Source organism: Mus musculus, chromosome 19 (assembly GCF_000001635.26).
Source record: "Mus musculus strain C57BL/6J chromosome 19, GRCm38.p6 C57BL/6J".
In the NCBI taxonomy this organism is placed as follows: Eukaryota; Metazoa; Chordata; class Mammalia; order Rodentia; family Muridae; genus Mus; species Mus musculus.
In genome coordinates this window covers 33,356,104-33,383,193 of record NC_000085.6, presented here as the reverse complement: position 1 = coordinate 33,383,193, position 27,090 = coordinate 33,356,104, and the positions used below count along the sequence as shown (strand labels likewise).

General features: G+C 38.6%; 1 pseudogene across 1 annotated transcript in view; it reads left to right on the top strand.

Annotated features, from left to right (window-relative positions):
- Positions 1 to 27,090, top strand: part of Rnls (renalase, FAD-dependent amine oxidase) — a 254,556-nt pseudogene that overhangs the window by 9,102 nt on the left and 218,364 nt on the right. The window contains exon 4 of the transcript NR_160911.1: positions 669 to 827. The product of NR_160911.1 is annotated as a renalase, FAD-dependent amine oxidase, transcript variant 1, non-coding (transcript). The remainder of the gene's footprint in view (positions 1 to 668; positions 828 to 27,090) is intronic.

The window sequence follows — 27,090 nt, the reverse complement described above, 5'->3', positions numbered from 1 at the left end:
AGGGAGGCTCCTTTCTCTGTGATAACTCCAGCTTGTGTCAGGTTGATACACAAAACCAGCCAGAACAGAGAGCTAATGCATATTTCCCCTTTTATTGAAAATAGATTATCTTCCAATATAATATATTCAGATTCAGATACTCGGGAGTTTTATAAATTACATTAAGCCAAAAGATTTTATGTGTGTGTGTGGGGTTGGGTGTGGGTGTGTACATACCCAAATATGTACACCCACACCCACACCCACCCCCCCCACACACACCAATGACCTGGTACAAACCTGTGTAGGTCCTGTGCATGCTGCCTCAATCTCAATGAGTTCATATGAGCTCAGTTGATTTAGAGAGAACTAATAAATTTTTTATGAAAGGAAGCTATGACATAGTACAAATCATAGTCTTGAGATTAGTAATTATAGCAGTATTTTATAATTGTTTCCTTTATAAAAACATTTATTGAAGGCCCAAGCGTTCAAGTGGTAGATGGAAGAATTACTACTGAATTGGGAAGATTAGATTAGATTAGATTAGAATTAGAGGCGGATGCTAGTACAGAAGCTAAGGTTGAGGAGCCTTTGTTCACTTGGATGGGTTCAGGTTGACATTTCATTTCTTCCTTATTCTCATGGAAAATCCTGACAACAGGAGCCTTCTTTTGCCTTTGGAGCAGGTGCAGAAGTCTCCCTCAAGCACTGTGTGACTCAGATCCACCTGAAAGATAACAAGTGGGAAGTCTCCACAGACACTGGCTCTGCTGAGCAGTTTGACCTTGTCATCCTCACCATGCCAGCTCCTCAGATTCTGGAACTTCAAGGTGACATTGTGAACTGTGAGTAGCTTTGCTGTTACCCTACTCAGGGCGGGATGAAGGGACACTGACTGGCTTTTCTCTTTGAGTGGAAGATCTGTTCTCAACTGTACAGATGTTATGTTTTAAAACTGCTTGTGGCCTACTTTCTGAAGTTAGTCTGTGTCATGAAGCTCAGAGAATGGTTTGTAACTAATTAAAATTGAATGAGTTTCTTGGTTTTTAAAATGGTCAGTGTTGTTTCTGATGTGCAGTAGTGTGGCCCAAAAGAGCAGTATCTTTGTGGCCATCCTGAAAAAAGTCATTCCTCATGGCTTCCTACTGGATTGCTTCATTTCCTGTCTTCTTCTCTGGGTTACTACTAAGTGTTTACTGTTATTGGATGAGTAGGTGAGTGTCATAGAGCATAAATTATCCTGACAGAGCTAAAATCATGTTAAAAGAGCTAAATTTATAAAAGAAAAAAAATGATAAGGAAATTTCTTTGTTCGAATAAAGAAAAGGTGAATATTTTTTCTTACTAAAATGAACATATTTTAAGGAGGAATACGGTGAGCTATAGATAAACAGAATGTCCTATCTGTATAAAGAAATCCAATATTGTTTTTATATTCTCTTTTCCTATGCAGAGAAACTATTAAAGCATTATAAAGATTTTACTGACTAAAGTAGAAATTCACTGTGAACCCAGGAACTGTTGCTGCATCTGGCTGAGGGTCAGTTTTTAATTACTTTATCTACCTGAGAAAAGACAGGTGGGAAGTCTCCTCAGAAGTGCTCTCTCTGAGGTTGGAGCCTGCCCCTGTGGTGCTACTCTTCCAGCTGTGGGTCTCCATTTTCATAGAACCAAGATGGTAAATGGCTGGCAAATTCAATATTTCCCAGGCCACACAGGTGTGTTCAGAAGAAGGGTCAGGAAACCAGCATGGAGTGCTTTGCCTGGAGCTAACTCAGGATGACTCTGAGCTCTCCTGATTCAATCTATGTGATAGACTGTGACCTCAGTGTGAGCCAAATAAACCCTCCTTCATTAGGCTGGTTTTATGGTGTATTTTGCCTCAGCAACAATAAAAAAAATGACTACTTTAGTTGGCATATACAGAATTGTGATCTAGTCAGGCAAAATGGTCAAATACTGGCAATTTCATGAGAACCAAACTCACATAAAGTACTGTATGTAGATGCAGGAGTTGGAATAAAATAATGAGTAAGGACAATCACTAGTGGTGTCGATTTTAGTTTTTCTTAGGACTGCTTTAAAACCACACATCATGGAATCTCAGCTAGGTCAAGAGCACTACAAATCTGAGGCCTGCCTGAGTGGGGTACATAGTAAGGTACTGGCTTATACACACACACACACACACACACACACACACACACACACAGACACACACACATCACCACCACCAACTTTAGCATGTACATATGTGTGTTATTCGATTTTTTTCACAAACTATTGAAAAGTCATTAATATCCAAGTCTCTCTCTCTCTTTTTTTTTTTGAAACAGCATTTATGTATGGCAATTGGTATAGAGTCATTGACAATAGCTAGCTATCTTTGCTTTTTGGTTTTTAAAATAAAATGTGCACTGGCTAGAATATGTATGTAGAATTGGATTGCCTATGTTTTTCCAGACTCTATTATAAAAATAGGCAGCTCAGGAATGTGGTTTAAGTGCGGATATCTTTTCTAGTTGGTAACTGTCATCTGCCTTCATTGGCGGATGGGAAAATCGGATACCTAATTTTATTGGGTATATTAAGAGAGTAGGAGATAACTACTTTCAAAGTCATATATTGCCATCTACTGGCACAGTTATATATTGCAATTCCCCCAGATTAGACTAGAAAAATGCCTAGAATGTGGAAAAACACTATGACTGTGTTATAAAGCACTCACCACAAGATATTAACCCAGACCCATGAGAATGCATTTACTAAACAACCAAATGTGAAAAGTTTGTATGGAGGTTAAGATGTGCTGCCAGGCCAACAGAGTATTTATTAACTCTGAGTACCTGATTGACTGTTTTTCCTTCTCATTTTCTGTCTCTGTCTAAATCATGTCTAGGCTGTAAAATCAACATAATACCATATTTTACCTGAAATTGTTTCAGTGTAGCATGAATTATATTTAATTATCTTCTTTTCTATTTTGTGTTTTATAAAACATAAGTACTTTTTTCTTCTGAAAATTATTAATTATATTTATTCCTTCTCCCCACTGGGAGAATCGGGGAGCCTCAAGGACCACATGATTAGGATCTTATAGCTTACTTCTCTATAGCTTTGCTACTTTTGCCAAGATTATTTCTATCCCCAACGCAAACCTAGGCATTATTATCAACTCCATTCTCAGGGAATGTAATTTGTGAATCCCCAACCTTGTGTGGCCACAAAGCCAGTGGCAATGGAGTACGGAAAACACCACTCCAGCTGTAATGATGTTAATTTGTCCCATTGAATCCAGATGGGTTTTGGGAGTGAGTTGCTGTTTATGAAATTGGATGTTCATTATGTATATATTTAGAGTTGTTATATCCTCATGATGAACTCTTTCTATAATCAATGTGAAACTGATTTAAAATATAATTTTCTGAATATAAATATAGCAATACTCTCTTTTTAAATAAGTCCCATTTGATTGGAATGCCAATTTTCATCCTCTTTCCATAAGGTATAGTTCTTGCAGGCAATAAACATGTAGGTCTTGTGTTTCAATTCAGTCTACTAATCTGTAATTTTTCATTGGAAACTTGAGGTCACTAACTTTCAGAGTTCTTGCTAAATGATATGTAGTAATCTGGGTTGGAAATTACTGTCTTATAGACTTTAAAAATATATCATTCCGTGTCCTTCTTCTGCTTTTAGATCTGCTGTTGTTCTGATGGTTCTCAAAGAAAATAATTAATAATTGATTTTAATTAAAATTATGTATATATATGTATATATATGTATATATATATATATATATATAGAGAGAGAGAGAGAGAGAGAGAGTCATTTTGGGACTTTTGTTGCTTATGTTCCAAATGGCATATTTCTAGGTGGATATTTCATTCTCTAGATAAGGCGAGTTTGCTGCAGTAATTTTTTTATTATGTTTTCTAGACCTTTAGCTTCTTCTTCTGTGTCCATTTAAATATTTGAAATTTGGTCTTTGTCTTAGCTACTTTCCTATTGCTATGACAATACACCATGATGTAGACAACTTATAAAAGAAAGCTTTAATTGGGCTTACAGTTTCATAATATTAGGGTCCATGATGACAGAGCAGAAGCATGGTGATAGGAACAGCTGAGAGTTCACATCTTAATCTGCAGATAAGAGACAGGAGGGAAGGGAGGGAGGGAGAGAGAGAGAGGGAGGGAGGGGAAAAGAGGAGGGATGGAAGGGAGGAAAGAAGACCTAATAATGGCATGAGTGTTTTGAAATATCAAAGCTCTCCCCCATGACAAACTTCCTTCAATAAGAGCATGCCTCCTAATCCTTTTAAAACAGTTCCACTAACTAGGGATCAAGAATTTAAACATGAGCTTATGAAGGGACCATTTTCAATCAAATGACTTTAGTCCACTCCCTGGCCCCATAAGCTATGGCCAAATCCTAATGCAAAGTGCATTTAGTCCAACTTCAAAACTTCCAATAGTCTTTCAGTCTCAGCACTATTTTAGAGTCCAGGTTCAAAGTCTCTTCTAAAATTCAAAACAATTTCTTTATTGTAATCTACTATACAAAAAATTATATCACATACTTCCATCATATAATGGCAAATACTATACGTCAGCATTCCAAAAGAGATGAAGCAAGACATTGTGAAGAAGTACTGGACCAAAGTAAGATCAAAACACAACAGCAGTGGTGCCCTTGCCTACACTGACAGTCTTGTCGGCACTCATGGTAGGCTGGCTCTCTCCCAGAGCTATGTGAGTATGGAGCCCTATGGCACAGGATCAGCTCCAGATCAGACAGAAACAGGAAGGCTCCTGTTCCAGGCCACTCCTCAGTTCCAGTGTCCTGAGGGCTCCAGACGGGTCCCTCTGAGCAGCACTGGTGGTTTTACCTGAGATCACAGGCCTGTCCACACTCCTGGGAGTCCAGCTCTCTCCTGGTGCTATCTGGGTACGGAACCCTGTGGCAGAGGATCCAGATGTTCTTCAATACAGGAATGGATACAGAAAATGTGGTACATCTACACAATGGAGTGCTACTCAGCTATTAAAAACAATGAATTCATGAAATTCGCAAGCAAATGGATGGACCTAGAAAATATCATCCTGAGTGAGGTAGCCCAATCACAAAAGAACACATATGGTATGCACTCACTAATAAGTGGTTATTAGCCCAAAAGCTTGGAATACCCAAATACAATTCACAGACCCCACATGAAGCTCAAGAAGAAGGAAGACCAAAGTGTGCATGCTTTGGTCCTTCTTAGAAAGGGAAGCAAATTTCCTGTATCCATTCTTCTGTTGAGGGACATCTGGGTTCTTTCCAGCTTCTGGCTATTATAAATAAGGCTTCCATGAACATAGTGGAGCATGTGTCCTTATTACAAGTTGGAAAATCTTCTGGGTATATGCCCAGGAGAGGTATTGCTGGATCTTCCGATAGTACTAGGTCCAATTTTCTGAGGAGCCACCAAACTCATTTCCAGAGTGGTTATACCAGCTTACAATCCCACCAGCAATGGAGGAGTGTTCCTCGTTCTCCACATCCTTGCCAGCATCTGCTGTCACCTGAATTTTATCTTAGTCATTCTGAATGCTGTGAAGTGGAATCTCAGGGTTGTTTTGATTTGCATTCCCCTGATGATTAAGGATGTTGAACATTTTTTCAGGTGCTTCTCAGCCATTTGGTATTCCTCAGTTGAAAATTCTTGTAGCTCTGTACCCCATTTTTTAATAGGGTTATTTAATTTTCTGGAAACCAGCTTCTTGAGTTCTTTGTATATATTAGATATTAGTCCCCTATCAGATTTAGGATTGGTAAAGATCCTTTCCCAATCTTTTGGTGGCCTTTTTGTCTTATTGACAATGTCCTTTGCCTTACTTTATGATTTTATGAGATCCGATTTGTCAATTCTCAATCTTACAGCACAAGCAATTGCTCTTCTGTTCAGGAATTTTTCCCCTGTGCCCATATCTTCGAGGCTTTTACCCACTTTCTCCTCTATAAGTTTCAGTGTCTCTGGTTTTATGTGGAGTTCCTTGATCCACTTCAACTTGAGCTTTGTACAAGGTGATAAGAATGGATCAATTCACATTCTTCTACATGATAACTGCCAGTTGTGCCAACACCATTTTTTGAAAATGCTGTCTTTTTTCCACTGGATAGTTTTAGCTCCCTTGTCAAAGATCAAATAACCATATGTGTGTGGGTTCATTTCTGGGTCTTCAATTCTATTCCATTGATCTACCTGTCCATTTGCTCTACCCCTTCTTAGAATGGGAAACAAAATTACCAAGTTATAGAGACAAAGTTCGGAGCAGAACGTGAATGAACAACCATCCAGAGACTGCCCTACTTGGGATCCACCACATAAACAACCATCAAACCCAGACACTAGGCAGATGCCAACAAGAGCCTGCTGACAGGAGCCTGCTGTAGCTGACTCCTGCAAGGCTCTGCCAGTGCCTAGCAAATACAGAGTAGGATGCTTGCACCCAACCTTTGCATTGAGTGCAGGGTCCCCAATGGAGGAGTTAGAGAAGGGACTGAAGGAGCTCAAGGGGTTTGCAACCCCATAGGAAGAACAACAATATCAACTAACCAGACCCCCCAGAGCTCCCAGGGACTAAGCCACAAACCACGGAGTACACATAGCTCCAGCTGCTTATGTAGCAGAGGATGGCCTTGTCAGGCATCAATGGGAGGAAAGGTCCTTGGTCCTATGAAGGCTTGATAGACACTCCAGTGTAGGGGAATCAAGGGTGGGGAGGTAGGAACACCCTCATAGAAGCAGGAGGAGGGGGTATGGGGTAGGAGTTTCTGGGAGGGGGGAAACGGGTAAGGGGCTAACATTTGACATGTAAATAAATTAAAATTTTAAAAAAGACAATAAACAGAAATGATCTAGAAAACAAAAACACAACAGAGCAAACTAATTTCTTTAGCTCCATGTAGAATGTCAAGTAGCTTATATGACTCTGCTGTTCAGCTTTGCTGCCTGTCATATACATCTCTCTTGGGTTGGGTCCACACTCTGTGTGTAGCCCTTCTTGGCAGATATCCCATAGCTTTGGCACCTTAGTGTCTCCAATGCAATCCAAGCCTCTCTTTCACAACTTCACACAATAGCCTCACAGGGCCTTCACGTGGAGACGACCCTGATACACACTTGACCTCTGTGGCTCTGTGGAACTGTAGAGGAAGTGTCTACCACCCCTTAACTAGTGCATCCTTTGGCTAGCACCAGGTGGATGGCACTGCCAAGTTTAGCTACCAACTTGGGGTGAACCCTGTCCTCTCTTGGATCACATTTGGGGTAGCTTTGAATTGCTGTTGCATTTTAAGAGCAGAAACCCCACAGGCCTTTTCCTTTTGCAGATTGGAAGCTTATCTGGGTGAGGTCTAGTCCTGTGAACACCTCTCCCTTTATTTCAGTGAGTGTCAGGCCTCTCCTTAATCTCATCCCTTTTAGTTCCAGCCTTGGCTCCAATATTAAATTTCCTGGGGTTCTTTTTTCACTTCAAACTGGACATCTTGTCTTTCGTATACCCACGTGAGTACAAATACTGTTAAGCACACCTCAGAGCCAATATTGGGCTCTTTTTAAATATTCTTCCACCGAAGAATCAGTTCACTACATTTCAGGTTAGCTTCAGACAAATTTGTAGGAGGACAGAAAGCAGCCACAGTTTGGGCCAAGATACCACACAAATGCTCTCTCTCCCGGTTGCTGATATGGATCCTTTCTGAAACCTCTCCAGCTGGGCCTGTATAGTCCACATTGCTTTAAGCACTACTGTCTTCCAAGTTACTACTAGGATGGCCCATTGCATCCTGCTTATAGAACTAAACTGCTTTTCTAGTCCAAAATCACAGACATCTGCATCCCACAAACAAACAAACCAGCAAACCATATCATCATCAAGTCTGTCACAGCAATAGGCCACACTCTCATAGCAACTTTTGCATTAGTTACTTTTTTTTTTTAATTGCTGACATGACAAACCTTCATGACCAAAGCAACTTAATTGGCTTAGAGTTTCAGAATGTTAGGATTCATGATGACAGAGGAAAGGCATACTGCCAGGAACAACTGAGAGCACCCATCTTGATCTGCAAGTAGGAAGTAGAGGGAAAGCATCCTGGGAATAATGTGAGTCTTCTGAAACACCAATGCCTGCTCCCATTGCACACTTCCTCCAACAGTCCTTTCCTATACCACCCAGTCCTTTCCTAACAGGCCCACCAACTAGGAATCAAGCATTCATCCTGTGAGCTTATGGGGCAGTTCCATTCAAATCACCACAGTCATTCCATGCTCTCTCAGATGTTGCATGTCCTGTTGGTAATTCCTTTTAATTTTATCTTTATTGTCTGTTCTTCAAACTTAATACTAAACTTTCTACCTGATCTATTCTATCAGTGATGTTTCTTACTGAACATTTTTATTTAACTGAGATTTTCACTTTCAAGAAATCCATTTTATTTTTTGAGTATGTTTCTTTCTTAATTCCTCTATCATATTCTGTACTGAATTTCCCTTTTATTAACTGTTTTTATTATCTTTTAAATTCATGAGTTTATTCTCATCCTATTTGACTTTATTCTTTGAACCCTTGGTACTGTATCCAGTTAACTCTCACTGCAAGCTGCTATTCTGGAGATGTCTCTTTGGGGCAGAGTTGTACGCTCTTTTTCACAGTTCTCATCGTTATATTATGAGTTGCACATGTGGTCATTAGGTAAAAATTTTTTTATAATTTCTATATTCTATCTGTTGAAATGTTTTATTTTTCAAGTGTATTGAGGTGTCTTTCCTTCCATTCTCACTGAATGTGTTGCTCTCTTGCTAAAATCTCATGCCTCGTGATCATGACACTAGTCATTAGCTCTAGCACCACTCTGAGAGTAGACTATCATTCAACATTCCTTCAGATACATCACTACCAGCTACATAAACTTTTCCAGAGTTTGAAATTTCCACTCCTATTTTTTGGCTTTGTTGTTTACTGAGAGGCATTCATATGGTCACCAGTCCGTTCCCTACAAAAAGCTGTGTATCAATAATCATACCTGTCTACATATGCTTATGTCCTCATGATTTTAATACTATATTGTGTGATAAATATGCCCTGAGTGTAATTTGTAGGTCAAAGTATCTGTCTTAATAGGCTTAGCCATGTTTGTAGCTAGTCTTCTAAATGTTGGATAATGCGTTTTTCTGTACATGTATTAGCACTGAATATATTTGATTTCATATTACTTTTTAAATTTCTGCAAAAGGAATAAAACCTTAGACAACTTTGGCTTTAATTTGTATTGTCCATTACATGAAGTAAAATTCAGCCTTTTTTCATAGACATATTATTTGGTTACTAGATTTCCTCCTCTGTGAATAACGAGGTCATCTCTTCTACTTTGTTTCTCTGGTGTTGGGAGCCGCGCCCACATTCGCCGTTACAAGATGGCGCTGACAGCTGTGTTCTAAGTGGTAAACAAATAATCTGCGCATGTGCCAAGGGTATCTTATGACTACTTGTGCTCTGCCTTCCCCGTGACGTCAACTCGGCCGATGGGCTGCAGCCAATCAGGGAGTGACACGTCCGAGGCGAAGGAGAATGCTCCTTAAGAGGGACGGGGTTTCGTTCTCTCTTTTTCTTGCTTTTTCGCTCTCTTGCTTCTCGCTCTCTCTTGCTTCTTGCTCTCTTGCTTCTTGCACTCTGCTCCTGAAGATGTAAGAATAAAGCTTTGCCGCAGAAGATTCTGGTCTGTGGTGTTCTTCCTGGCCGGTCGTGAGAACGCGTCTAATAACAATTGGTGCCGAATTCCGGGACGAGAAAAAAACTCGGGACTGGCGCAAGGAGGATCCCTCATTCCGGAACCAGAACTGCGGATCACGTTTAAGAATAAAGCTTTGCCGCAGAAGATTCTGGTCTGTGGTGTTCTTCCTGGCCGGTCGTGAGAACGCGTCTAATAACACTCTGGCTCTGTTCTCTGGGACCATTTTGTACACAAGGGTACTGATGTTTGCCGCGTGATTTTACAAATGTTTAGGAGACTGTCACTTGTCTTCCACTTTTGTTTATGCCAATTGTCATAATAATTTCTTGAGGTTTTTATTTACTCAGGTGTGTTCTTTCTTTTTTTTCCATTTTTATTAAGTATTTAGCTCATTTACATTTCCAATGCTATACCAAAAGTACCCCATACCCACTCCCCCCACACCCCTAACCACCCACTCCCCCTTTTTGGCCCTGGCATTCCCCTGTACTGGGGCATATAAAGTTTGCAAGTCCAATGGGCCTCTCTTTGCAGTGATGGCCGACTAGGCCATCTTTTGATACATATGCAGCTAGAGACAAGAGCTCTGGGGTACTGCTTAGTTCATATTGTTGTTCCACCTATAGGGTTGCAGTTCCCTTTAGTTCCTTGGGTGCTTTCTCTAGTTCCTCCATTGGGGGCCCTGTGGTCCATTCAATAGCTGACTGTGAGCATCCACTTCTGTGTTTGCTAGGCCCTGGCATAGTCTCACAAGAGACAGCTATATCTGGGTCCTTTCAGCAAAATCTTGCTAGTGTATGCAATGGTGTCAGCGTTTGGAAGCTGATCCTGGGATGGATCTCTGGATATGGCAATCACTAGATGGTCCATCCTTTCGTCACACTTCCAAATTTTGTCTCTGTAACTCCTTCCATGGGTGTTTTGTTTCCTATTCTAAGAAGGGGCAAAGTGTCCACACTTTGGTCTTCATTCTCTTGAGTTTAATGTGTTTAGCAAATTATATATTATATCTTGGGTATCCTAAGTTTCTGGGCTAATATCCACTTATCAGTGAGTACATATTGTGAGAGTTCCTTTGTGATTGAGTTACCTCACTCAGGATGATGCCCTCCAGGTCCAACCATTTGCCTAGGAATTTCATAAATTCATTTTTTTAATAGCTGAGTAGTACTCCATTGTGTAAATGTACCACATTTTCTGTATCCATTCCTCTGTTGAGGGGCATCTGGGTTCTTTCCAGCTTCTGGCTATTATAAATAAGGCTGCTATGAACATAGTGGAACATGTGTCCTTCTTACCGGTTGGGGCATCTTCTGGATATATGCCCAGAAGAGGTATTGCGGGATCTTCCGGTAGTACTATGTCCAATATTCTGAGGAACCACCAGACTGATTTCCAGAGTGGTTGTACAAGCTTGCAATCCCACCAACAATGGAGGAGCGTTCCTCTTTCTCCACATCCTTGCCAGCATCTGCTGTCACCTGAATTTTTCATCTTAGCCATTCTGACTGGTGTGAGGTGGAATCTCAGGGTTATTTTGATTTGCATTTCCCTGATGATTAAGGATGTTGAACATTTTTTCAGGTGCTTCTCTGCCATTCGGTATTCCTCGGGTGAGAAATCTTTGTTCAGTTCTGAGCCCCATTTTTTAATGGGGTTATTTGATTGTATGGAGTCTACCTTCTTGAGTTCTTTATATATATTGGATATTAGTCTCCTGTCCGATTTGGGATAGGTAAAGATCCTTTCCCAATCTGTTGGTGGTCTTTTTGTCTTATTGACGGTGTCTTTTGCCTTGCAGAAGCTTTGCAATTTTATGAGGTCCCATTTGTCAATTCTCGATCTTACAGCACAAGCCATTGCTGTTCTATTCAGGAATTTTTCCCCAGTACCCATATCTTCGAGGCTTTTCCCTACTTTCTCCTCTATAAGTTTCAGTGTCTCTGATTTTATGTGGAGTTCCTTAATCCACTTAGATTTGACCTTAGTACGAGGAGATAGTAATGGATCAATTCGCAATCTTCTACATGATAACAGCCAGTTGTGCTAGCACCATTTGTTGAAAATGCTGTCTTTTTTCCACTGGAGGGTTTTAGCTCCCTTGTCGAAGATCAAGTGACCATAGGTGTGTGGGTTCATCTCTGGGTCTTCAATTCTGTTCCATTGGTCTACTTGTCTGTCGCTATACCAGTACCATGCAGTTTTAATCACAATTGCTCTGTAGTACAGCTTTAGGTCGGGCATGGTGATTCCACCAGAGGTTCTTTTATCCTTGAGAAGACGTTTTGCTATCCTAGGTTTTTTGTTATTCCAGATGAATCTGCCGATTGCCCTTTCTAATTCGTTGAAGAATTGAATTGGAATTTTGATGGGGATTGCATTGAATCTGTAGATTGCTTTTGGCAAGATAGCCATTTTTACTATATTGATCCTGCCGATCCATGAGCATGGGAGATCTTTCCATCTTCTGAGATCTTCTTTAATTTCTTTCTTCAGAGACATGAAGTTCTTGTCATACAGATCTTTCACTTCCTTAGTTAGAGTCACGCCTAGGTATTTTATATTATTTGTGGCTTTTGAGAAGGTTGTTGTTTCCCTTATTTCTTTCTCAGCCTGTTTGTCCATTTGGATGTAGTTAAGTTAAACTATTAGTAAGGTATACTGCAGTATCTGTAGCCTTGGTGTCCAGGTGCTGTTTTGTAACTTTTCCTGGAGAGAGATGAACAAATGTCTGTTCTCTGAAGATTGCCACTGACAACATGCCAAATGAGTGCATTCCCCTAAACATACCTTGGTGAACTGCAGACTTTCCTGGATTGATTTTCTTGAGCATGGGTGACTGAAGGTCAGCTGCACCATCCAAAGCCCATCCCAGGATGGCTGACAAATCCCCAGAGCTGCGTTCATGGCACGAGCCCCCTGTCCACCTTGCAGGCAGTTCTACCAGAGTCTTCACCTTGCCATTGTTACCTGCATTTATAACCTGGAGGAGGAGTATTGTAATCTTGTCATTTTCAGAGCTTCCTGTGCCTTCTACGTTTCCCTAGCTTTCTTGGTTTTATGAGGCTCCTGTTTAACACTTCCCACCAGAAGTAAATGCTTCAATTCAGTGGAAAGAGCTGCTCAGCATGCACTGTGTTGACCCAGCAACATGTTTCATTGCTATTTTTGCCTGAAGGTCTCCATAGGAAGGAAAGTAATTCAGTTTCTCAGTGGGTGTGAATTGCCCTGCCTAGCTGCCCAGAAGCTTCTGAACTGAGATCTCAATTTTAGAAGAAGCAAGCATTAACCACTAATCCTATTTGATTTTTACCTTTTATACTCACCTCATCTATTTGTCTTTTAAAAATACACTGTTTGCAAAACAGCAAATTTGGATACATTTCTGCTTACTTTTCTATCTCTAAATGAACAACAACCCAAATTTAGCTTTTTTCTCTGCCACCCTCTGCAAAGTCCTGGCGTCACCAGGAACAGAAGAGATGCCCACTGCTGTGGTTGCGCATGGATTGAATGTGGAATGTCTACTGAAGGCATTTGATATGGGGGTCCTCAGCTGATAGAGCTTTTGGGGAGCTGGCACCACCTATAGGGGATAGAGCAATTTGAGTCTGCTCTGCACTATGCCCCAATCATGGAGACCCTGTCACCCACCGTACCTTCCTACTATGATGGCATATACATTCCAAGCACAAACAAAATAAGTCCTTTCTCTAAGGCTCACCTCTCATCAGGTATGTAGACACAACACAGCCACAGAGTAAGTAACACTGTCCTCATTTTAGCGTTGCAGGTGACCTGGCACACCTTTGCTTATACTCATTTCCATTCCTGGTCCCAGTGAACACAGGAAGATTTCCTTCATAAGTTCTCTTTGAGGCTAACTGGAAGGCTATGATGGTTATAACATCAAAAACATTTTGTAAATATGAAGTAAAAATTGTTATGCCTGTGTCACTCTTAGCAACCACCTCAATAACAAGTACCGTCCCCATTTAACAAGGGGAAAGAGCTATGTAGAGAAATTAAGTTAACATAGCTGTTGGACAGCTTGTGTAGTACAGTTTTGCTTCAAGGTTTGGTAAGTGCAGCAGGTCACCTGTGTGCCTTTTTATCTAGCACTAATGTGTGAGGATGACCCTTGCTTAAGATGTCTACATCTGTAATGCGGTATGTTCACATCTTCCCTCTTAATGTCCATTTGATTAATCCTATAGGATGTTTTAAACTAGGCCACCTTGCTACTACTTAACAGAAGAATAGACCTTTGGTGCCGCCTTGCTGTGTACTTTCCTTAGAATTCAGAACTCTATGTCTCATTCAGAGTTTTTTAAAATAACCAAAAGATTTTCAAACACTATCAAATCTAGAGTTACTGTGAGAAGAAAGAAGGGAGAGCTATGATTCACTGAATTACATCATTACCACCGACTGAATCATTGAATCAACTAAACATTTTTCCTATTTAAATTAGCAAAGACATTTTAAAGATAGAACACATTTAAGAACTAAGATGTTTGCTTTCTGGCACAAGTCTCTGATGATTCAAATAAAATGTGTTGAACTTAAAATTAGAAAGTATTGCTGTAATTACTAAAATTATGGGTCCAGTGTAGCACTTTAACATATGTTCACATTATAGAATGATGAAAATCATAATACTAGATCCCAAAAATTTTAGACATTTTTGTAATCCTTGCTGTCTCAGGGTTTTACTGCTGTGAACAAACATCATGGCCAAGGCAACTCTTATAAGGACAGCATTTAATTGGGGCTGGCTTACAGCATCAGAGGTTTAGTCCATTATCATCAAGGCAGACATGGTACAGGAGGAGCTGAGAGTTCTACATCTTCATCTAAAGGCTGTTAACAGAAGACTGACTTCCAGGCAGCTAGGATGAGAGTCTTAGAGCCCACACCCACAGAGGCACACCTACTACAACAAGGCTACACCTACTCCAACAGGGCCACACCTTCTATTAGTGGCACTCCCTGAGCCAAGCATATTCAAACCATCACACTTGCTCTGTTATAAAATTCTGTCACAGACATATTTTTGTTATCAATACATATAGAATACATATGAATGCCTTATAAATAAAACTTATATAAAACAGTAAGACCACTTTACCTGCAAGACCCAAATTTTGCTTTGTGTGGGAGATATCCAGTCCTACTGAAAAGGGCACGTTATAGATGGTTCTTTAGGGCAGGTTTTTCTGTAAATAGTTGGGCAAATAATTTTGCTGCTACTTAGCAAGTTCAGAAGGACCTGGTTTCATTGCTTTGTCTAGTATGTTTAAGATGGATGCATTGTGCTTGTGTGCCTATGGAAACCATCTATTAAAAGGGGGAAATATATTATATAGAAGAAAGCCTGAAGAGCCACAGACAACCTGTTCTTGGGAAATCAGGGAATGGGCCTCTGCTGAAAGCTAGGTACCATGAGGCAAAGGGGACATGTGCACAGGTGGAGGAGGCCTGAGACCTGCGGAAGTCCTGTGCTAATTAGTCTGTCTTCCAAAATCATTACTTGAGCTTGAAGAGTAGCTGCACATAGGAAGGCTGTAGAGAAAAGAGACACATTCTATCCTCCACATGGTGAGCTGAATGAAAATTGGAGAATTAGCAGCATAAAACCTGTTTGTGAGTCTCTGAAGCTCAGTATCAGATTAAGTCACCATCGTCCATTTTTATTCTCTAGCCTTTAGATGCTTTAAATATTTGAATGAATAAATAAAAGAATCAGGAAGCAAATCATTGCTGTTTGTGCTGCTAGAGTCTGAGATGTTTTCCATTTGCCACTTATGTGCTTTTATTTGGAATGCTCTATACCAAGCACTACTTTTGTTCCTGTAGTTCTTTTGATCAATAATTAAGATCAGCAATGCTCTGAGTCCCTTTGTGGCTTGGGGATACTGTTCATTATGAGGTAAAACTGAAACCTAGTGTTGAACATTTCCATATACGCATATATAATATTCATGTAAAAGAAACAAGAAATGAATGCTAATTTCTTGGAGAATGTGACATTCATTCTTCATATATTTATAACGTTCTGAGCTATATTTCATCACTCATAAGTGTTACATTTACTCAGCTTATTCTTAGTCTACCATCTCTCCACAGCCACAGGAGGGACAAAATTGAATCAAGATGGCTCTTATCTATCCATGCATTGTAGTCATTGGGAAGTCATTTTAGAAGAGATATATACTCTTCCATAGAATATATGAAGATATACTCAGTTATTTTAGAAAACTATGTTCCTATATAATATCACATAAATTTATCACTGAAAAATACAGATTATTTTGAAATAAGAGCTAGAACATGACAAATTCAGCATAAAATATATGAAAATCTTCTGGATAGAATATTTGTTTCTTTAATAGTTTGCTCATACAGTCTGCTTTGTCACTGATGTCACTGATGTAATTGTGTACCTTATAGTATGATAATTAGAAGTAATTAGATAATTATAATTGTTTGGCTCTTTTGCAAGATCAATCGATGCTCTGGGGAGATAAGCATCTCCATACATCTGACAGTCCTAAGAGGACTGTCCTTTTAGACTGCATGACACAGTGCTCACCAGCAGGTGGCACCACGGGTACGTTCTTTTGAAAGCCAGTCCCTCAGGCCTCAGACACTAGTTCTCTGCAAAGATTGCAGGTGCATCCCAGGATTCTGTTTTCCCTTTAGATTGCTATTTGTCATGCTTTGTTTCCCAAACAAGATATAGAGAATGAATAAGCAGTTTGCTAATTCATTTCTTAGCAGTCACATTGTCAGAATAAACTCCATTGCTTAAGAAGCATAAACACAATTAGCTAAAGGTTTGTCTATGTAGATTGCTGCTATGGGGAACTTTAGCTGGACAAGTGTTAGTTTGTATTTTTGGGTTTTTTAATCTGATAAATCAAGACTCTGGTTTCCTAATAATCCCTTCCCCAAAGAAGTAAGCTGCCAAGTTGCCAAGGTTCTAGTGTATACATGCATTACATCTATTAAATTCAATAATTCGTAGGTTGTTTTTCCTATGGTTTTTAACTACAGATATCATTAGTTTCCTCTACCTAACAAATACAACAGAATGAAATTTAAGCCATACAAATTTTATGTGTGCGTGTGTGCCTGTTTGTATATGCACAAGTGTATTTGTATATACATATGCATAGATGTGTGCATGTGTGTATTTGTGACTAAATATTGTATGTTTGTGTGCATGTGTATGTATTCTTGTCGTTGGCCATCAGGTATTGAAGTAGAATCAGTCTGCTTTTAAATTTTCATGTAATGGCATACTGGGGAAAACTCCAGGAATACAATAGCTCTTATAAGATAGCCCATGTGGAGAGCAATTTCTCATCTGAAGCTCTATGTTTCTACAAATGAATGCTTTTTTTCTACTCTTCTGTTTTTTATATTTGCTGTCACCACAAACACCCACAACTGAATTACTTAGAAGCAAATTGGTTTCATTTCACTCTCTTGGTGCTATCCATTGTTATATGGTCAGATGGGAATTTAGAACTTGAGTAAATAAGAATAGCAATTATGAACATATGATGTATGGAATGGCTTAGTAGCAATAATAAAAGTGTGTGTGTGGTCACTATTATAATTGAGTTACTTGAACACAAGTTGAGTATGTTCATAAAATATTAGTACAGGTAGATGAAGGCATTTTATTGTTATTTATAAGCACCTTGGTTATAAGTTTATACCTTTCTTGATAAAACTAAGTTTGGAAGAATGAAACAAAATCAGAATTCAGTTGAAATTTTTAAAATAATCATTATCCTGTTTTGTTAATCTAATAAATGTTTCTTGAGTTATTTTCTAGTATCTGGTAGTGTCCCAAGTAAATATTTTTTAGATAATTTATAATTTTATATGAAAAACTTTAATATTACATGTTGTCAAAAAACAAAGAAAGTGGTATTTCCTCTATCTTCAACTACCCGATACCTAACATTCACTTACACTGTGTGGAAGGGGGCCAGAACCAGGAAACTACCCTCTTACTCTGCCCTCATCACCTCTCAGTGAGGGCTGGAGAGATAGCTCAGCAGTTAAGAGCACATAATCTCTTGGAGAGAATCTATGCTCTGTCGCCCGCCAGAACCCACGTGGTTTCCTACAACCATCTGGAACTCCAGTTTCAAGAATTCCATATATTCTTTTGGCTTGTGGGGGCATCAAACACATGTACAATGCATATACATATGTGCAGGCACAACACTTATACACATACAAAAAAAAGAAATAGATCTTTAAAAAAAAAAAAGAAACACAATTGTTCTGTTTGCTTTTGTAGTGGCAGGCAGAGTGATTTTTGAAGTGTTATAAGCACAACCTTCATTTTCTATACAGTTATTGTGCAATAAAGCCACTTGAGAAATACAGGAGGAAGCAGGGTAGGGACTTTTGCTTCTTTGTCTTCATCCATAGATAGACACTGAATCAAAATGGTAAAAATACTTGAAATGTTTAAAGCCTCATGATGGCAGTGTGGAGAGTTTCTTGGCTAGAATTCCAAAGGCACAAACAATAAAAGCAGACACAGACAAGTGAGCTTGCATCAGACCTAGAAGCCCCTGTCCAGGAAAAGGATCGATAGTGAACGCTGGTGATAATAGGACTTTGACAGCAAGAAGCTGGCCTTCAAGTCTGCATTTCTAGTCACTAGCAAAATGATAGATACTACATGCTTATGTAATGAATTTAGTTCTGTAATCTGTTGTTCTTTCCATGTGTGGAATGGAAAACTCTGTGCAAGTTGCCATGATGTCATATTCCTGTTGTTTCAGCATCAAGGAAGCTGTACAAGAGGGCTATTAGTTCAAGGGTAGCCTGGGCTACATATACGTGTATTTCTTTAAAAGTGAACACAACTGGTTATCTAATGATGTTTGCTGAATGTGAGTTTTAAAATTGCTTTAGCTAACTTCTTAAATCGCCAAATTTACTAAATGGCACCAACTCCTCAAATACTTGATCTCAAATGCTTGTTCTACAATTGTAGATTGGCCTGCTCATATCAATATAGCAAATAGTCACCTGCTGGTATCTGGAATCATCCATACAGACATGTGACTAGTAACAAAATAAATAGAGACAAAACCAGAGGAAACTGGTTCAGGGCCATGAGTGAAATTAAAAGATAATTAGAAAATGCAGATAATTTGACTTGCTGCCTGTAGAACTGAAATGGAAGTCACAGGAAGAGTTCCCAACAGTGTTAAAGGGCCGGAGTGAGGGAGAGTATTGAGAAATACACTTTAGCTTTGGGATTCACTTTTAAAGGATCAGATTTTTATTTCCACATTGTTCACAGTAGCTTATTCGGAAAACATTTCTAAAAGTTATGAAGAAGTTCAGTGCATAAGCTGCTCAGCAGGTGGAGACTGATGTGGTATTCAGCATCTGTGAAAAGCCTTGCATCGGAAGCATGTGGCATATTATTTAGATAGAGGGCTGTTCTCAAAACAGAGCAGTGTAGACAATGCAGAACCAATGGAGATTAGATCAACAAGATGTAACTAACCACAGCCATGTGAACATTAGTGAGGTCTCAGCAAAGTCTCCTCCTCAGAGCCACTGGTTTTTCAAATGCATTAGAAGACAATGTGGTCAGTTGGAAGAGCATTGTGGCTGCATTATGCTAAAAGTATTTAAGTCAGAAAATAAATATCACCCTCCAATTAAGCCTCTCAATTAATTTTATTTACTATTATAATTACTACTACTATTATTTCTTTAGATTCTTTTGATACAGAGTCTTACTAAGTAGGTTGGCTTGAACTCATTTATGATGACAAGGCTGGACCCAAACTCACAGCAAGCTACCTGAGTGAGCAAGCTACCAAGTGCCAAGATTATAGCTGTGCATATTTTCATTTAAATCTTCACTACTGCTCCCGTTATTGGAATTCATAAAAGGTATAATAGTTACCGGTAAATTGCACTGAAATTGGGTGATAATGCTGGTCTCCTATGGGCAATTCTCAAGAGATTCTATAGCACCAGCATAAGCAAAATTACCCAGTATTGAAACCACTCTGATCGACTGTGCCAAAACCTCCTGAAGTAGGAGGGTTTCCGAGTAAAATATACCAAAGGTGTAGCTCAGTACAGCGCCTGCCTAGCAGGGGGAGGCAAGGCTTGATCCCGAGTTCCATGACTAACATATCAATTTTCATATTAGAATCATATGATGTACAGTGCTTTTGATCGAGGATTGTCTGCATATGTAATGGTGAGTCTACAGGACTGTAGTGGAGCTGAAGTTTCTGCAACCTGCTAGCATTGTAGCCATGCTAATCTCCATAACACAATACCTTACTTCCATGTAGGTGATAAGGCTGTTATGAAACCCAAACCCCCTCTCTAGGTCATGTGAAATTACAGAACAGATACTTGTGGACAATAACAGTTTTTGTAATAATAATAAATAGCTCTTACTGTTTTATTTATTTTATGAACTATACTTTATATGATTGTTTGAGAAAGTACTTCAACTAAGTAAGTTTTTTCCCTATAAATTGCATGCTGTGGTTTGGGGGGTTTTGGTGTTGGTGCAATTGCCTCAAACATGTTAACTGCATCTCTCTCTTTCTCTCTCTCTTAACCCTTCCTTCTTTCCTCCTTCCTTCTTTCCTCCTTCCTTCCTTCTCTCCTTCCTTTCTTTCTCCTTCTGCTGTCCTCCCCCTCCTCACATCTCCTCTAGTTATTTTTTATGATAGTGTTTTGCTATATAACCCACTATGGCCTTAAACTGCCAATCATCCTGCCTTTGCCTCGAAAATGTTGGCATTAAAGGGATGTGTTTGTGGGCCAGAGAGATGGCTCAGGGGTCAAGAGCATATTGGTTGTCCTTCCAGATGTCCTGAGTTCAATTCCCAGGACCTCTATGGTTGCCCACAACTATCCATAATGGGATCTTATCCCCTCATCTGGTATGTAAACAAAACATCCATATTTATAAAATATATAAATAAATCTTAGAAAACATAAATGCAGACAAAACATCCATACACATAAAATAAATAACTTTTTAAAGGGGGGGGGCATGCATTGCCACCACACCTGAAGAATTTCAATTATTAGTAGTACTACTGCATTGCTGGGGATTGAACTCAGAGCACTGAGCACACTAGCAAGCATCTGCTATCTCTAGCCTTTTCTATATCTACTGATTGCAATTTATGCTCTTAGACTTGGTTTTCTCTTGTATTGTCTTGTCCTTCAAGGTCCTAGGAACAGTGCACTGTATCTGTATAGATCTATACAAGTATATTGCATATACATTTATCACATGGCCTAGCTGTGCAGTTGGCTATTTTATCTAGGTACGTGTATATCTACATGTTTTCACAATAGTGACTATTGATGTCTAAGAATCTGCGTCCTCACAACCACTGTGTTATAAGTTACACATGACTTACATGATATTTTGTGAGAGATCTTTCCATGAAGGCCAGGGAAGTATAGAGCTCATAATATAATACAAGGTAGCTCTGAATTCATAATATATCTGTTTTGGCCTCCTGAGTGCTGAGCAGACAGACATGTGTCACCATGCTCAACCTATATATACTTTGGCTGTGATAGTGATTTTTTTATTTTGGAATCAAAATTTTAGGATTTATGTTCTTTATTTTACTTTACTAATCAAGGTATGGTTGAAAAATAGTATTTATATTTATTTAAGATGTATAATATGTTTTGATGTACATATATATCATAAAATGTTTCAGCATAAATCTAATAAACATAATTTATTCCAAATAGAGTAATTTACTCTTTATAAGAATTCCCCTCTACAAACCCCCTATCTGATCCCCTCTACCCTGCTTCTATGAGGGTGCGCCCACACCCACCCACTTCCTCCTCACCACCCTAGCATTTGCCTATGCTGTGGCATCAAATGTTCACAAAACCAAGGGCCTCCCCTCCCCTTGATGCCAGATTAGTTAGTCCTCTGCTACATACACAGCTGGAGCCATGGGTCCCTCCAAGTGGATTCTTTGGTTGGTGGTTTAGTGCCTGGGAGCTCTGGGGGGTCTGATTGGTTGATACTGTTGTTCTTCCAATGAGGTTGCAAACCCCCTTTTGCTCCTTCAGTCCTTTCCCTAACTTCTCCATTGGAGTCCCCGTGCTCAGTCTGATGGTTGGCCTCAAGCATCCACATCTGTATCGGTAAGGCTCCAGCCAAGCCTCTCAGTCTATCCCATTCTTCATCACCATTTATATTCTTCTCCTACCAAATAAATATATAAGTAAATAAATACATACATACATGTAAGAATAAAGTAAACCATAGTTTTGCAGTTATTGTAGAATTGTGGTAGCAACTGTGTATAGAAATTATAGACAGTTTTCATTTTCTTTATCTTGATGTCCAGTGTGCCAGTCAGAATAATCACTCCTCAAAGATGTCAACAGGTTAATTCTAGGAACTTGAATGTATTATGTTATATGGCAAGCAAGACTTTACAGACATAATTGTTAATGATTTTGAGATGGAAATATTACTCTTTGGATGAAATGTAATCTTACATGAAGGGAAAGAGAAGGAAAAGAGTAAAACTCCAAGAGGGAAGCATGATGACAGGAGCACATTTCACAGAAGGAGCAAAAGGGGGTTTGCACAGTGCTGGAAACACAAAGGGGTTGCCAGCCAGCAATGAAGGCATCCTTGGGAAGCTAGATAAAGTGAGATCTAGGTTCCTCCAAAGCGCATCAGAAAAGCACAGCTCTACAAAACTGTGATTTGGATCTTAAAAGACCTACTTCAGACTTCTGAATTGCAGAACTTTAAGGTAATAACGTTGTGTTTTTGTAGGTTCAATGGTTGTGGTAATTTGTTAAAGCAGTAATATAAAACTAATATAGCGGTTCATTCCATTGGAATAAATTTTTTCTATCTCTTTCCTCCAACACCTCACATGGCTCTCCTACTGCCTTTCAAATTCATGGCCTCTTTTTCTTTAATTATTATATATTATTATACTGTATGTAATATATGTAACAATAATAATGTAATTACTTATTACACATATATATGCATGTGTGTATATATATGAAGAAATATATAAAATCAACCTTCTGAGTTCATTTACTGTTACCTATATATTTGTGAATGATATATTTAATAAAACTAGCTCATTCTTGTGTGATTATGAAATAATATAAGCATCATAACCTGTTCTTAGTTCGCTACGTAGGTATTCTTTATGATAAAAATCAATCTCTCCTTCTGTCCTTCTCTATTATTATCTCTCTCTTCTAGTTAATTTTATTATAGTTTTGTTTATCCAAAAAATGATAGCCTACTTCATTCTAAAGAAAGTTTTGAACAAGTCATTGGCAAATTGTGAGGAACTTATAGAAAATATTTAATGAGATAGTTCTCTTCCTGGACTATGGAAAAAAGTTGTTATGACCTAAAGAATATTTATATGTGTCTTATCAATAATTGAGGAACCAATATTACTTTGAAGTTTCAAACTTCAGATATTTTATAAATGCCTGTACTTAACCAAGATGAAATCTGTCTTACCTGTACTTTCACTTAGCATGTTCCAAGAGCCTATGTGTTAGGTGCTATACAACCTTACTAATGCAGAATATTTTAATAAGCAATTGTATTAATGGAAGCATTCATGGCAGCATACCAACTCCAATGTTCACATTTCCAAACAGGCAGAGGAATCACAATTCTACTCTCACCCTGAACTCCAGGTTAGAGATTGGATTAGCATTATCACAAATCAGTATGAAATGGGGGGATACTTTATCACAAAGCAGTATGAAATGGGGGGATACTTTAAAAGTAAATAGGAAAGAGGAAGGATGGACGTAGGATTGAGCTCCCTAAGCATCGTTTCAGGGCTTGTTATCTGCTCTAGAATCACTGCTTCAGAAGAGTCAGATGAAAAGAGCACTGCTTGCTTCTTCTTAACGTTTCATTGCAACAGTAACAGCCACAGATACGAGGCATGAACCAAGTCCACTGCAGGCCTGTCAGACATCTTTTGGTTGTTGTTGTTATTGTTGCTGTTGGTGGTGGTGTTTTTGCATGGTTCTCTCTCTAATCTAACCATTGTTTTGGTTTATTGGTAAGAAGTCAATTAAATCAGTATTTGAAGCCTTTAAAGTTTAAAGTGATATTATTGGGTTTTCTTACACATATTAGCAAGAAATTTTATTTAACATATTCTATAATAACATGACATAATGAAGATTTTCAACATTTCTCACTTGTGTAATTCCTAGTTTATCACTGACATCATAGAATTTTACGAGCCATAAATTAGACTACAATTTCTCATTTCCTACCTGAAGCCAGTAATTTGGGTTGTTTTTTTTTTTTTACTCTTATCATTATCAGCAGGGCCTCTGTGCTGTTGTTTGCAGTGGCAGATCCATTGTTTGCAAAGGAAAGCTAGAAAACATTGTCTATTCATAGTGAGGAAAAAGGATAGAACTTTATCCTTCACTTTGGTGCTTGCAGCATAATTTAGTGAACTGTCCACTTACCTTATTTAAATGTTAGTTTAGATCTTTACTGCCTAGAATATAGGCCTAATTTTGAATACAACATAAAAGATTGTAAAAAGAGGAGAAATATATAATAATATAAATTTAAAAATCTTTAGGTTGCTGTCCCTGAAACATCCATTTAAACTTGTTTTTCTTCTGTCTACTTTCTGTAACAAGAAATAACTATAAAATTAATACATTTTTATTATGAATTCAATTGCCAGCTATCCCATTTATTCATCTAAATTGTAAAATATATAACAGGAAAGTATAAGATGTTATTTATGTAGCCGTTTATAGGTGAGACTGTTTCATGTGAGACTTCCTGGTATCCTGGCTCTTACACTCTTTCCACCCCTTCTTCTATAATGCTCCCTGAGCCATAGATCTAGGAACTATGATATAGATGTAGCCACTGAGGCTAGGATTTCCAGGGTCTGCTGGTCTTGACAGTGTGTTTACTTGTGGTTTTCTGTGCTTGATCTATTTGCTTGCTTTAAAGAGAAGCTTCTTTGATGATAGATAGTAGCCACACTTATTTGTGCTCAGCAGTATAAGATTTAGAATGTGGCAATGCCAATACAAGTAGACATACTAACTTGGAGTTGGGAAACTACCTTTAGATAAATGGTCAGCTCTGAAATCATATACATACAAATAACAAAAAAAGATTTACTAGACTGTATTTATATATTTGTGCACATATACATATACATACATATGTATGTATGTATGTATATAATAATAATAATAATCAATGAAAAAGATGCTCTCAATTTGAGAGTAGATGGAAACACAGGAGTGTTTGTAGGGAGAGTACCTGATAGGAGCAGATGGGAGGAAATAGAAGGAGGAAAATATAATTCTCTTTTAATTTAAAATGTTTTAAAGATAAAAACACAAACAAACAACAAGAAAAAAATCACTGTCTGTGTCTTAGTAGCCAAGGCAGAGCAAACAGCTTTCTATTATTGCAACTACATTAAAATTACATTGCTGTGTTATAATACAGCAATAAACAATAAGAACCTAACTAAGACAGTGCCACAGGCTGTGTACTCTCTATTGTATGTTATTCATGTGTTCATACACCTTACATAAATATTTGGCCTTCATTGACTATAATATGAATCAAAATTTTAATAAACTAACATTTTAATAAAAGAAAAAAGAGAAAGGAAAAATATAAACAAAAATCTTCTGGTAGACCACACACATTTTAGAGTGTGAAAAGTTTCCAAGATGTTAAGAAGATGCTCATTTTGTATCATAAATTATATAATGAGAAAGGCAAAAAAAAGTATAAAATAGCATTTAAGGCAGTTCAGAAAGATGAGGACCTAGAGGTTTAAAACTTGAAAAGGTGTTAGATACATTTTTTTTCTTCCATGTAGGTGCTCATTTTTGAGATTTACCCGTATCTCTACAATGTACTTCACAAATGAGAACAAAGAGAATATGGAATGCTGGGAGCTGGGGAGGCTGGGGGGGGGGGGAGTGGGATGGGGAGAAGTTGGAGTGATTGCAGCTCTGAAGGGAGAGGCTGGTGTATCATCATGTCAGCAAATAGTGGGTGGGGTTTGTCTGGAAAGACTCAGCCGAAGGGCTATATGATTGACATGTGTGAACAAAGGGTTCCATAAGGAAGTGGGGATGCACACGCTGTGGTCAGAGGAAGTTAGCATACTTCAGTTTTACTTTTATCTTTTGTTTCCAATACATATCGGCCACAGTGCTCTCTCTCCACCCCTCTCCCACACACCCATCCCTATAACCACCCCTCCTATGTTTCCTCAGAAAACAACTGGCCTCCCAGGATATCAGCCAAACAATATACAACAAAAATAGACACCAACACTCATATCAAGGCTGGATGAGGCAACCTAGGAAGAGCAAAGGGATCTGAGGACAAAGCCTACCACTATTTATTTAAACACCTATTTCCAAAAAGGCTCTTATATTTTTTCCTTACTGGGTATTGAACCTAGGTCCTTACTCATAGTAAACAAGTTCTCTACTTCTGAGCCATACCCATACCTCTTTGTTTGCTTGCTTGTTTGTTTGTTTTATTACAAAGTCTCACTGAGTTGCCAGCCTGTCCTTGAACTTGTAAACTTCCTGCCTCAACATCTTTATTATTGGAGATTGGCCTGTGCATTCAGGCTAACAAGAAATTATTTTATATTATTGTAGGGAAATGCATAAGTTTCTTGGGATGACTGAGCATTTTAATTGTATTTTGTGATTATATCTGAAGATGCTGCCTATCCTATTTCTTGTAAAACTGAGAAAGCCTTCCAAGGACCCCACTGCTCTCGGGCCCTTCATAATTAAATATGCCTCCTCAGTAGTAATTTTAACATCTACTGTCAGTGCTCACAGGCCCCTGGAAGCTCTGCAGCCCCTAGCTTTGATATCTCTTGTGGTTTTCAGACTCTCCAGCACTGTTGTCTGATACTCCTGAAAATAGTTTCTAAATGCGTTGTTGATTTATACTGACTGGAATGGCCCCGTCTTTTCCTAGCAATTGAATTTGGCAAATTAATCATTTAACTTTTTCTGCTCCATGCACAGGCCTTATCCTGGGGTCATTAGTGTCTTACAAGTGTCACTTCATGGTGACATAAAAGTCAGGCCTAGAATTGTGAATGTGCAGAAGAATTGCACTTGGTCTTTGTAGATTAAAAAGAGAGAGAGAGAGAGAAATCACATTTTTTCCAAGTTTACTTAGAGAATCCATAGTAGACTCCAAAAGAGAATTCTGTGCTGTTTATC